General features: G+C 40.7%; 1 protein-coding gene across 2 annotated transcripts in view; it reads left to right on the forward strand.

Annotated features, from left to right (window-relative positions):
* Positions 1-1,274: 1,274 nt before the first annotated feature.
* PAG1 (phosphoprotein membrane anchor with glycosphingolipid microdomains 1) overlaps positions 1,275-14,530 on the forward strand; it is a 141,386-nt gene continuing 128,130 nt past the window's right edge. For both annotated transcript variants that reach the window (XM_050802231.1, XM_050802232.1), the window contains exon 1: positions 1,275-1,741. The gene's annotated coding sequence lies outside the window, so the exon portion shown is untranslated. The remainder of the gene's footprint in view (positions 1,742-14,530) is intronic.

Raw genomic sequence — 14,530 nt, forward strand, 5'->3', positions numbered from 1 at the left:
CTTTTCCAAACTCTAGGTTGAGTCTAAACTTTGTTTCCTCCTGCATACACTTCCCTCTGCGACACACTAATATCCCTTACTCCATCACTGTCTTCCTTACCCTCCCCTGATGAGAGCCTTCTTCCCAGTCAACTTTAAGCTCCCTTTAATGATATGTGTAACGAGTGTTCAATAGAGTGTATATGTGTATATTTAATACCATTTATGTTTTTTTCTTGCTAAGTAATGCATCATAATTTTAGAAAATTGGGACTAGTCAGATTTAAAGCACCCGTTGGTTTAGAATCCCTGACTCAAAGTTAGATGTCCTGAGTTCTAGACTTGGCTTGTCTCCTTGTAAGTACAAAAGTTTATTCCCAGTTCCAGGTTGCTAGTGTAAACTTGAAGTTTGGCCCAAACAAAACTCCCATCAGATTTATTTAGAGTGTTTATGCCAAATGGAATTCTAGAAACCTACCCTTGCCCAGCGGCTGAGCCAGAACCACTATCACTGGGGGTAGACCTGGGCATTTGTTCTGCATTTTTTATAGCCCTCGGGTGACTGTCAGACAAACCAACTGTTTCAGAAGCTCTGCTCCAGGCTCTAGACCACACGTTAAGTAGCAAGGGTGGGGGTCTGGACGCGCAGTATTGGCATCCTCTGAGAGCTTGTTAGAAAGGATCTCCCCCTCATTATCCCAGGCCTACTGAATCTGAATCTTGCATCTCAACACAATCCGTAGGACATTCTGTCACATTGAGGGTTTGAGAAGCACTGTTGTACCTTGGTATCATTAGATACCTACTGATACCTGGGCCCCACCCAGACATTGTCCTGTACTTGCTCTGGGATGCGTACGGGGCAAAGGGTTCTTACAAGCTCCCCAAGTTATTTTAATGCACAGCCACAATAGAAGATCATTGTCCCCCAAATCGCAACCCTTTACGGTTAAGCTGTAACCTGAGTTAAACTGGCTTTTGTGAGCTCCCCCGGGACCTTAAGGACCGCTTAAATGGTGCTGTTTAAGGGACAATGGGCTCCGGGGACAAGTTCAACCACAGAGCTTTGGGTTCATAAAACCCGGGGAGGGAGACTTCCTGCATCTTCCCGCTAGCAAGCCGGGCGCCGCACCAGTCCTCACCGGCTTGCACCCCCAGCCCTGCCCCGCCCGGCTCGCCCCCTCCCGCCCCGCGGCCCGCCCCTCCTCCCCCGTGACGTGCCGCAGCAGCCGGGATCATGCGCACTCGCGCCCCGCTCCCGGCGCTGCTGCTCCGCCTCGGCGCCTGTCATTCTCCGCGGCGCGGCGGCGAGTGCGGGCTGCGGTACACTACTGCTTGCTGGTCGGTCTGCGCGCCAGTGACCAGCCGACTGGGGGCGGGCTGGCGGCTCTGCCTGCGGCACCGCATCGGTTTTTCTCCTGCCGGGTCTCTAGTTGAGCCGGGATTCCCTTGGAGCCAGAGAGACGCACCAGGGGCTCCGAGCGCCGCGCTCCAGGGCTGGAGGCAGCTGCGGCGCTCGGGTCCGCGCGGCCGGGTGCAGTAGCCTCAGTCCCCGCCGCCGCCTTGCTTAGTCGTGTGCCCTGGCGAATGCCCGGCGCCCGGCACAGCTGAGCCAACGCGACTGGTGCAGAGCGGCGGCGCCTCGTCCTGCACTTGCCGCTGCCGCCGGGCTGTGCCGGGGCGGCGGCGCTGCGCGCCCGAGTTTGCAGAGGCTGCCTCCGAGCGCTGTCCCCCAAGAAGACTCCCTGCCTCCTGAGTCCCAGTAAGTTGACTATAGTTTCTGAAGTTGGAGGGAGCCGTGGGAAGGAGAGGTTCGTTTTTATCTTCTTGTGGGAAGCCGAGGGTGGCACCTCTTGTTAGCAGAGTTCCAGCTTGAGGAGGGAGTTCAGGGTGCCAAGAAGGGGACCAGGCAGCTGGAAGGTCTGGAGTCCAGGGCTGGCTGACCCCAGCATCTCATGAATGTGCCAGTTGGAAATATGCTGGGAGAGGACAGGTGCTCCTAGGGCATTTCGACTGCTGCGTGCTAATTATTCATTCCAAGCTCCTTGACTCTGTGTGTACGTTGGGGTGAAGGGGCTGGGCAGGGTCTTGTCACCTCCATCCTAAGTCCTCTGGGGAGTGTGGCCAGCACTACGATGGATCTTTGGGCGAGCCATTCCTTTCAGGCCTGCAGGCTTCCCGCGCATCCCGCTTTACTCTTCCCCTGGGCAGAAGTTGCCAACCTTTTCATAATTGGAGCCTAGTCCTTTAGGGAAAAAACAACTTATATGTCGACCCGGTGTTTTATGCCCTAAGGCAAATTAAACAAGCATGTGATTTGATACACTTTAAGAATGTAGGCAAATCTCAAGAAATAGCATTCAAATAATGACACTTGGGTTTCACCCTGATTGTCCTGCACCTCTTATGTAAGCCTCCCGGCTGGATAACTTTGTCTCTGCAGTGGCTGCAGCTGTGGCTCTCCATTCCATTTGTTTAAAGTCCAGCTTGAACAGTATTTAATGAAAATGCTGACATGATATAGCGGCCTGAAGTCTGAAACAGAGTGCACTCTTCAAATTGGAGTGTCTTCTCCTAATAGGGAGCATGGGAGGAACAACCCAGTATATTTTTCAAGGCAGCTCCAGGAATTAGACCCATAAATCATGTTTTAAAATAGCATGCATTGTGCAGAGAGCATGCAGAGGACCGCTTTTTGAACACATCCCCTTTGTTTTAGAAAAAGTGGAAATTGTTCATGCCAGACAATTGTTGAGTCTAAAAGTTAAGTGTACTGATGGGCCTAATTATCTTAATAAACAAAGAGCATGATTTATAGGTAGCTGCAGTGCCCTACTTTGAAGGATAGAAATCTTTAACCGTTCTTTCTCAGCTGTCCCTGAGAGATTCCTTTTAAGCAGAGCTATGGATTATCATCATTGATGCTTAATACCTGATTTGATTAAACTTGTAAAAGGAATAGTACTTTGAAATACCATGCAGTATTGCTGTGTGACTGTTACACAGCGAATATTATAAATAAGAGGAATATTTGAAGTATTGGGTATAGATGTCATTAGTTTAACAAAATAGATCATATTAAGACTTCCCTGCTAAATATATACACACATACATATATGTTTAATTTGGACTTGAAATTATGGTTTAAACCAAAGCTCAGGGGTATGTTTTAATGTAAGATTTATTTACATAATCTTTGAAGAGAGAAGTGCATTTATTTATGGTATTTCAGCATACAGAACAAGACAAACTAGTTATAGGCACCTTATTTAAAATGTAGAGGGGTTTTTTTTAGGAATACTAAGAAAATACACAAAATGTTATTTCAGAAGTTGAAAAGTTAGTCACATCAACACATTGCAGTTTGTGGGTGCATCCAGTGCTTATCTCTAGAAGAGATTACATCCAAGCATGGCATCTCAAACAGATTGACCCAGTAAGCACTATTGCATCCTGGTTAGCAGGACAGGCTATGGAGCCGGGCTGCCAGCTGTGGTACCATCTGTTTGAATCTAGGCAAGTTACCCAAAGTCTGTGCCTCAGTGTCTTCATCTGTGCAATGGGGATGACAGCAGTAGTACCTACCCCACTGAACAGTAGTGAGGATTAAATGAGTTCATAGACATAAAGCTGTTGGGCCAGTATCTGGCATATTAAGCTTGTTCTCGGAAAAATTTTCATTGTTATGAAAGGAAATGCATCTTGGGATACTATGGACATTGAATTGCTGCTATGGACGTTGCATTGCTGCTGATGAATGTTAACAGAAGCAGTTCATGTGTGTGATAGGAGAGAGAAGGTATAAACATTTATTGTGCACTGTCTAGCGATACAGACACCTACTGGTATTTAACAATGTCTTGCTCAGTTCTTCACCACAGTCCTTTGAGGTAAGTGTCTTCATCTCTACTTTAGAGATGAGAAAATGGAAGCTCAGTGAGATCAAATAGTAGAAATTGGAGCTGGCATTTTAACCCATGTCTGTCTGTGTTGAAACTATGTTCTTTTTGACCCTGCTGCTTCAACTTGCAAATGAAGTAGGTGCATTATTATCCTCAATTTATACATGAAGAAATCTAAGCTTAAGGATGTATGCAAAGTGCAGCACCCACAACAGAAATGATCATAATTATTGTTAAATAACTTGCCCATGCTTCCAAACCTCCTAGTGTGTGGTAGAAGTGCCAGGTCTTTCAATTTGAAGTAGATTCTGTTGCTTTATTATTTTTCTATTCATGCATTCAGAGAGTCAAAAAAGAAAAATTGGTGTGATGTTAGAGTTTACACTGGAGGGTGTTGTTCTCTGTTTGGTTTCCTGCCTGCACGTGTAGCTGCAGCAATCTACACAGTCAAGGAAACCAGCACGGCAGCAGTAATCAATCCACAAACGACATCATCCTGGGATATGAGTTCAGTCCCAGCTGGAGAACTCCCTTGGGCAGAGAGAGGCCTTGCGCTTTGCCTCATATTAAACTGCATGTTCAGAAATAGAAATAATTTATACTTACCATTAAATAAGCATGCTTCCTTCAAGTCTTAGTACCCCATGTCATGGGAAGCAGATTCCAGGGTGCTGTGTGAGCAGTACTTCCTTTAAGGTTTCCATAGCTTGTTAGACTTCTCACCTGGGTTCCAGAGGTTGGGAATGATTGAGAGGCGATGGTATTTTTGTGGCTGTCTTAGGTTATCACCCAAATACTAGATAGTGTTCTCGCCTTTTGTAAGTCTTGTTTCTAGAGATTAAAATCTAATTGCTGTACAGGGCACATAGACCACAGACTACTCACAGTCTGATTTAATTTAAATCGCAGACTGATGTAATGTTTAATGAAACCTCTTAGTTGATGTATGCTGACACTGAATGGTGCTTCAATACAAATGCTCAAAGTTGGCTTAAAAAAAAAAAATCAAAACTCTCCGAGGGTTCTACTCTTCCTATAGGCTGCCTTCATGTGCCTGGGGACACAATACCATAGTTGCAAAGTGCCCAAAAGAGCCCCTGCGATCGACTGAGTCGTCTCACATCTCTCTAAATTATCTTCTGTTTCAACTTTAACCCTCCTTTTCAGAGAACAGATATTCCCTTTTGCTCAATTAATAGTAAATTTCAAGTGTTCCTCTGCTCTGGGTTATTCTATAGTAAAAGTCTCCCCTGATCACTTTTGGGACTTGAATGAGGTTCATGATTTATTATTAACTAACTCCTCAGAATATACATATAGTTGTTTCATTTCCCATCTGTGTTATCCGTTATCTATTTAGTGGCTTATCTGTGTCACTTTTAAATCTCTGAATAATTTTCTTCTGACATCCATCAGAAGATACGTGTAAAAGAAATGCAAACTAATTTTAATATGGATATAAATGAATGAAGATCATTGACAGTCGTATGTACTGTTTTGAATTTTCTTCACTTTGGGCTTGAGGAGTTGGGAACTGATAGTTCCAGAGCTCCTGCCTCATGCATTGTGAGAGGCGTGTTGGGAGGTTATACAAGTTATACACGCAAGCAGTTCACATGCAGCCCTGCAGACAGCCCGTGAGGGCTCGCTCATTGCTGAATTCAAGGGCAAAGGGTAAGTATGAGGGGAAGATAGCTCTGTGCATGATTTACGTGACCACATTTCTAGTCCTTACTGGTTATCTTTCTGGATAAGAATTGGAATAAATAGCTTACAGGGAGCATTTACTGTGTGTTGGCTGCCATGTTAAGAACTTCCCTTCATCCTCACTATGACCTTGTGTGGTGGTACTTTATTATCCTCTTTTGCGGAAGTGACAACTGAGGACTAGAAAAGTCAGGGCACTTGTCCAAGGTCACTCTAGTGAGCTTCAGAGTAAAGAGTGGAGCCCAGAACTATGCAAGGAGCCCAGTGGTACTTACAGAACATTCTGCTGCCTCTGATTTTTGAGTCTTTGTGATAGCTAAACTCCGTTGCATGGATTTATATATTACATAATATAGATGGACTATATTATGCTTTTCGAAAGAATCCTATACTATCTTGCCTGGTCCCCAGGTGAAGGAATGGTGGGAAGACACATGCCTACCTTCTTGTCCACTGCCAGCGGCAGGAATTGATGGCACAGGAAGTATCATCTCCATTATCTTTGTAGAAGAAGAGCTTAAGCTTAGTTCATGCAATGAGCTCCAAAAAGAAAACCACATGTCCGCTTTGTGAAATAGGAAGCATAAAACCTTCAACTGATAGTAGAGCACAGTGGGGAGGCATGTTAACTTTATCTGTGTTTAGTGTCACATACTTGCATCATTCTCATTAAAAAAAGGAGAAGTGTGGAGACCTGAGATTTTCTTGGGTGATTAAAAAAAAAATAAGTTTATTTAAATCTAAAGAAGTGTCAGCAGTGAACTATCATGGGAGAACCACATTACTACAGCAGTGTCATCTGTCATCCCATGAGACTATGGTTTTTAAAGGAAATGAACACTTACGTCTAACCAGTAACGCTTAAACATGTTATCTTATAGTAAGAACATTGCATCAAATCTTCCATGTCTGTATCATAGCCTTTCTCACTGCAGTCAAAATGGAGAGTAAAAGGACAATTTTAAAACCGTCTTGTAATATTTTCAAAACCCTTCTCCTGAGCCCTACCCCCTCTATGTTTTCTCGATTTCATACTGGTGCCAATATTTGTTCCGTAAGTTAATTCATATCCTCCCCTGGAGTGTGAATTATAAAGGAACTATTATGATTATAATATTTTGGCGTATCCTGTTGATCTCTCATTCGTCCCCATCCTTGACGTTATAGGACTGTGTGATTTTTTTAACCTGAGAAGTGGTTAAAAACGTTTTAAAAATTTAGTCTCCTAAATGTAGACTGTTTATTGCAGAGGACAGGGAAATTGGCCTGACTGGGGGCATTTGCTAAAAATACAGAGCTCTTGAAACCCTGTGAACTTCATGGAGTAAGCAAGTAGAAAAAAAAAAAATACGGAAGAAGAAGAAGTTGTTTTAAAATTGGTCTCTAGGCTGGGCGCGGCGACTCATGCCTGTAATCTCAGCACTTTGGGAGGCTGAGGAGAGTGGATCACTTGAGGTCAGGAGTTTGAGACCAGCCTGGCCAACATGATGAAACCCAGTCTTTACTAAAAATACAAAAATTAGCTGGGCATGGTGGCGTGCACCTGCAATCCAAGCTACTCGGAAGGCTGAGGCAGGAGAATCACCTGAACCCGGGAGGCAGAGGTTGAAGTGAGCCGAGAAGATCATACCACTGTACTCCAGCCTGGACAACAGAGCAAGACTTTGTCTCAGAATAAATAAATAAAAATAAAATCGGTCACTAGCAGCTTTGTACTTCCCTTTCCCATTTCATAGATGTCCAGCTGACCCAAGTACTTCCCTCTCCCATTTCATAGATGTCCAGCTGACCCAATCCGTAGGTACCATATCATGTATTCATTTGCAAGTAATCAGGTTCTCTTGATTTTCTAAAAGTCCCAAAAAGTGTGACTAAATCAGCATTAGTGTCATCTGCCATCTTCGTGTTGAGAGAGCCCCAGGGTTGCGTATGTAAGTTTTTATGTGAATTTATGCTCTGAGGAATGAAGGGTGATCAGGTAAGTCCTCAGGCATCTCGTCTCACTGTATTTGTGACTCCATCATTGCTATTAAAGTTGCTTCCTCCCACACCATCCTTTCACCCCAAACCATACCCATTCCTTCATCATGCACATTGTGGTGGAACATGACGAAATTCTTGGGAAACTGAAGTGTTGAGGCAGCTCATGTGCTAAGTCAGAGGAAAAAATACATAACACAATAATTTTTTCTTTTCATTAGAAAAAAAAAAAAAAAAAGCCAGTCCCTAACATAGCTATACACAAGAACACCATACCTTCTGCATTCAGCGGTTGGGAATTGCAATCAGAGTGGCCTTATTAATTTTTCCCCGGCAGCTTCTAAGGAGGGCTGTGATGAGCCTCTAATTGACATGTAATCAATCACTAGCAGCTTGTCTGTGTTTTCAGTCAAATTTAGTGGGGGTGATATTTATTCATTTATACAATCACCAGATATATATTAATATGACACCAGGCATGTTGTTAGGTGATAAGACCTCAAATACTAGAAAAATTACTCTCTCTGCCCTCAAGCATCTCAGATTCCTGAGGGAAGGAGACACTGAGCAGCAGTTGGAACCAGCGCTTAAAGGACACTGGGCTCTGTCAGGGGTGCCTGACTCCAAGGGGATGACTTTCCTGACAGCTGGGCTTGATCGAGTCTGGAAGAGCCAGTAGGAGGGTACCAGGAGGCTGAGGGTGGGAGTGGGCAGGGAGAAATTATTCTGAGAGAGGGAACAGGGAATATGGTGCAACAAAGGTACCGGAGAGGCGGGTTGTGGAACAGCTGGTCATTCCATGTGGCTGGTGCACATTGAGGGTGGAGAATGAGACTGGAGATGGAGAGCGGAGGCTGGAGCCACTTTTGGAGGGTCTTGTGGGCCATATTTAGTCTTGTAGATGAATTTGAGTACTTTTATAGAATGATCACTCTGGGTGTATTACACAGAATGGATGGGGTAAGGGACAGATAAGGTAAGCTGTGCAAAAAAAAGCTTTTGAATACTGGTGTGGATTTAAGGTCTAAACTCCCACTGATAAGCGTGGGGACATTAAGGGGAGAAGCAAGGAGGGGATGGTGAATTTAAGGATGACTCCCAGGTGTCTGGCTTGGGTAATTGAATCAACAAGGGTGCCATTGGAGATGTTAGTGAATACAGAGGATGGAGCAGTTTGCAGGAGAAGATGACAAGTTGTGGATTCATGCACCACGAAGCACCAGAGGGACATCCAGGACCTGAGATGCAATTGGCAGTTGTACAGCCTGTGGTTCTGGAATTCGAAATGGAGGCTGAACTGGAAATGTACGTTTGCAAGTCTTCTGTGTATGTGAAATTGTTGTTAAGATTGTGATCTGCCTGTGAGAATGTGTGGACTGAAAAAAAAAAAGACGAAGGCCAAGGTGGCTGTCAGAAGAAAAAGAGATGGCATAGTAAGATTAAGCGAGAGAAGTTTTTGACAAGTGCTTCGACACAAAGTGGTAGAAGCCAGAGGCAAAGCAGAATGAGGTGCTTGATTGAATGGGAGCCGAGTGACAAAAGAAATGAAATTGAAATAAAAAGAGAGCAAAGGGACAGGTCTGACTGTTAACTTGCTTCCGTTTACACAGATAATGGTGGCTTTTTCTCCTAAGAGTTTCCAGTTCTGGTCAATAAATATTAAGACCTACTATGTGGAAGGTGGGTGGGAAAGGGGATGGGGGAGGAAATAAAATAACAAAGCATGAATTTGGATCTCAAGAAGCGTATGGAATTTTCATTTCTTATTTTTTTCTGGATCTCAAGAAGCTTATAGAATTGTCATTTCTTATTTTTCTTTTCCGTTTGTTTTTCTCCTTCATTGACAGCAGAACACAGGCTTCTTGGGAGAATGGGAAGAATGAAAGAATTACTTTGTTGGTGCATGAAGTGCCTCAGTTCCCCATAGCAGGCATATCTCATTTTATCCACAAAATAAACACACTGAAAGAGAAGGTGATAAATGACCCATTATTTGACAGATTCGAAAAACTAAGCTTTTATCATGGCCATAATGTTATTAGAGGGTTTGGACCTTTGAACCAATGCTTATATAATTATTAATGAGACTTTCGGCTCACTGGATTATTTGATGTATGCTGAGTAAAATATCCTGTAATTTTCACTTGTCTTCTAAAAACAGGACACATTATATTATAGACTAACTGGAGTATTTGGGGATGATGGAAATAATTACCATATATTTTAGTTAAATATTATGCCTTTCAGTCCTCAAACATTTGTCCTTTAATTTTGACCTAAAGGCAGAATCACTCCCATTGTACAGATGAGGAAACTGAGATACAGGATTCAGTTGGGTCGTGGAGATAACACAGCTAGTAAGTGGTACAGCTTCTAGGATCCAAAATGAGGTGTCTTGGGTTCATAGCACTCCATCATGTTGCTGTATCTTTGTGAGTAGCTACTAAAGAAGAATTAGGGGGTGTTATATTTAAGAGATTTTCTTTATTAGTCTGCTCAAAGCACCAACAGTAGAAACTGTTTCAGCTACAATTTCTATATTTGATGGGCCACAGGTTATTTATGCAAATATATGTGATTAAGTTAGATTGGGGAAAAAAATCTTTTTTTTTTCACAAAATGAAAATCTTTTACATTCATTATCTCAAGAGCACTAAAAAAGAATCTGAGTATAAATATAAGGATTCAGTATTTTAACTTATACAATTATTGTGGTTAAACTTATTTGTGATACAATGGAATTTATTTTTCAGCAATTGCAATGTCTGTTGTCTGTAAGAAGCGTTCTGTGTGTACACGTACCTGTGTGTGTATGTATAGAAAATAAAATTAAGCCTAATTAATTTTAAACTATTGGTTTTCCTTTTGTAATATTTTTGAATTCTCCAGATACACTAAATGATATTGCTTGCTTTGTCTTGCCAAAGCAGCTATTATGTTATTCATTTAATGCCAAAGTGTTAAATCATTTGTCTTCTGTAATGATGCAGAAGACATGATGCAGGATGAGTCAAAGGGATTTAGTTGAATGTTACAACTTGTGTTTTGGCTCCTGATAGTCTAAATTTTTTATTTACCTAATTTTGCTACTATTGAAGCAGATATTAGCTCTTAATATACAGTAATATTAGAATCATGAAAAGTATATAGAATGTTATGGCTGTTGGAAAAAGTTTATGGTGCTGCATTTTTTTCTTTCACAAAAAATATCTAGGAGGCTTACTAAATTGCAATTTCCAGATGAAAGCAATTTCTAGCAAGTAGCAAAATGCTGGTGCTAATGCTTATCCCTAAATCTCAATTTCAAGCTTCATGGTGCCTATTTTACATTTTAGCTTCGGTAGGAAAAGTTGAATCCAAAGGGGGCTTATGCCTTTGTGACATTTGGTGGATTGCTCTTTTGTTATTGGTGCTGATTTTTTAAATAACAATACATTTATAAATTTTAAAAAGTTTTAAGAAACGTTAGGCAGCTATCTTAGTTCTGAATTATGACTACACATGGTGTATTGTAGTAGCCTTAGTCCAATGTAGTTGAAAAATTACAATATAGGCATGTGAAAATTTAAATAACAATACAAAGTAATATGGTATTTTATATTTGATTTTTATTGTTCTTTATAGTAATATGTGAGGAAACTCAAATGAGGTAAAATGAAGATTAATTTGGTCATTTCATGCCTCATGTGTCCCAGTTTCATCCAAATGCAAATATCATAATCCAGGGCATAGAGTTAGTGTTCTGTTCAGGTGATTTGACACTACTGTATTTATTACTCACTACCAAGATGAACAATTAAACTGCATTTCCTACTCATCTTTCTATGAGTATATATTTTAATATTATGTACTAAGAGTTTTCATTTTCTAAAAAGAGTAATTAAATTTTCTTTACCTCATTTTTCTTATTCTTATCAAATTGTATTCAGACATTTTTATGTTAGTATATACCTGACATGATAGAACATGTCTAAATTAGTAATCTAATTTGAATACCATAATTATGTGTACAGTTAGAGCTTGATTGAATGGAGTGCTTTTGCACATCGTGTATGTTCTTTCTCTTAGTGGATTTAGGAATTACGTGCTTAATATTAAAGAGTCCTAAACCTGTTTATGTTTACTAGTAGGCGCACAGAGCAAAATATAAATACTTTTACCAATAGAATTGGAAAAGATATGCTTCCTTTTTAAGTGTTAGGAATTAACACGTAACTGTCTGTGGTAGTTTTCTCTTATATGAACAGATTGATAGGAAATATAGAAATGGCTGAAAACTAGAATGGTGTCATTGTATTGCCTAAATTGTTGGTGTTGAGGTTAGAAGTCCATTCTTTTGTTTTGCTAAATAAGAAATAAAGGTGCTTTAAAATATTGATCATAAATCCTGATAAATATATGTACATATTTAGTGTTAGGAATATTTTTCTTTTGTTTTAATATGTAGTGGTCACTTTGCCCAAAATGTCCATCTTGAACTTTAGTATGAAATGCTCAGTATGTCCAAGGTAGAATTGAAACCAAAACATTTGGAGTCTTATTAAAAGGATACAATATGGATAACAGCTTTTTAGTCCTTGGGCTGAGATATTTGGAAGAGGATTGCTAAATACTGTGGTCATTGAGAAAAATAAAATAAAACACTGATGTACTAAACTTACACTTAATTTAATGGTTTCTGCTACCACCATTCTTACTTAACCTTTCCAACTGACTGAGTTATTTGCTAATAGTGGCATGTCACAATCTGAATTATAGATCTTTCCTTTTAATAAATATTCAATAGCATTTTCAAAATTGTTCTCCTAGATACAATTCATAATAAACAGCGCAGTGCTGGCAACCAGCATGCTGCTTTCAGACTGTTTTATAGCCACAGGCTGTTTGGCATTTGGACACTTCTCTTAGTGTTTCCACGGCTCCACATTTCCTGAAAACTGTCAGCCTTATATTAGAATTAGCCTTGTGCATCTCCACAGTTACATGGAGAATGAAAAGAATTTCTCTCCTTTTCTCTCCCTGTAATACGCCAAGACCTGTGGTCAGAGAATCATTATTTACTAGTCATATGCTTTTTCTTTCTTGATGTTCTCATTAGCTTCAGAAGCCATAGCACGAAAGGCATTGTTGAAATGTCCGCATCGGTTTGGTTTGATGCATCTTAAACTTTTTCTCTCTGGAGCTGTGGTTCTTAACCCCCGAAGAGGACATTTGGCAATGTCTGAAGACATTTTTGGTTGGCACAGTTGGGGACGGGGATGCTACTGGCATCTGGTGGGTAGAGGCCAGGGATGCTGCTATACATTCCACACTGCACAGAATAGGCCTCCCCAGGGAAGAATTTTCTACCCCGAAATGTGTATAGTGCTAAGCTTGAGAAACCTTGATTTAGAAGGTAGGGAATGTCTGTTTAATTTGTGTTATATTTTTTACGCAAACGAAAAGTGATAGATGGTTCTGGTTAAGAAATCATTGCATTTAATGTAATCATTTGTTGAACACCTAGTAAGCTCTGAGAAAGCAGTGAAGACTATGACATGGTTCTTGCCCTGGGGTATACCCTCTCTTTGTCAAAATGATTAGTAAATAAAATCAAACTGGTCGATGTGATGTATGCTGTGATTAGAGGTATGCATGGCATGTTAAGATAAAAATAATTTAGATTTCGTTTGCTAAATATAAGAGAATATCTGGAAGGGATTGTCCTCTGACTAAATGTAATATCAGTCATTTGTGGGTAAAGAATTTCTAGTTTTTCCTTGATAATTAGGAATAAGTTTCATTTACTGTCTTTTTAAATTTCAACTTGTATTACTGTGAAATGTCAGGAAAGAAGGGAAGGCATTGACATAAAAAGTGTTACTTCAGGAATTTGGGAAATTAGTTTTTCATCATCTTCATCGAGTTCTAGTTTACTTGCCATAAAAGTCTCCAATTTCAACGGAACAATTCACTGATTTTTTAGTAAACGTACAGAGCTAGGGAACTGTCACCACAATTCAGCTTTAGGACTTTTCTATCACCCCAAAAAGCTCCCTTGTACCTACGTGCAGTTAATTCTCATTCCCCCTGCCAGCCCCAGGAAGCCACCAATCTTTCTATCGCTTGGTTTCTTTTCTGTCTCACTTTCTGTCTTTATATATTTGCCTTTTAGCAAATCTCTGGACATTTCATTTGAGATATCAATATTTACCAATAAAAATGTAGTTTCTATCTTCTTTTCCAAGATCAGCATCACCTTGTATTTTTTATATTGCCTATACCATACACAGTGCAGGTTCGGAGACTCTTAGTTATCGGAACTCTCAGACTGATAAAGTGAAACATGCAGCAAAGAAGAAAAGCACGTGTGTAAGAGTGGAAGGTGTGCCTGTTTTTCAGCTTTGTCCCTGTGTCAATGGTGGTCACCCCCTCTACTACTTTTGTAACTCTATCTACAAAAATAATGTTATAGAAATCATTGAAAAGCTGAAGTCAGATAAATATCCGCAAGATGTGGGGAAACTACAAAAGGATTAAATCTGGAGAACACGCCTGTTTGGGAGCTGTGTTCTGGTCAACCATTTCTTAGCCAAACCCTTTGGGGCCAAATATCTTTCAGAATTCAGCTTTTAGAAAGGTAATACAGTACATACATTGTCTATTAATGTAATACCCCCATAGGATCCAGGCAACACACAGTAATTTTTGTAGCAAAGTGGATGAATATTCACATTTAGTTAGAGAAAAACTAACCACATGTCAGCTCAGGTCAGTTTGGGGAGCAAATTCATTTCATAGCAAAATACAAAGAAACTCTGTTTTTAGAAATTTTTGCATTTCAAAATTGTGGGTAAAGGTTTGTGAGACTGCCTCAGTGTATCCCAGGATATTGCATTTCAAACTATTGCATTTCATCTTCTTTCTAGCTTCCCACCCTCCAATCCCCTCTGCCATATACACACTTCATTTAACTTAGCCAT

Source organism: Macaca thibetana, chromosome 8 (assembly GCF_024542745.1).
Source record: "Macaca thibetana thibetana isolate TM-01 chromosome 8, ASM2454274v1, whole genome shotgun sequence".
Taxonomy (NCBI): domain Eukaryota; kingdom Metazoa; phylum Chordata; class Mammalia; order Primates; family Cercopithecidae; genus Macaca; species Macaca thibetana.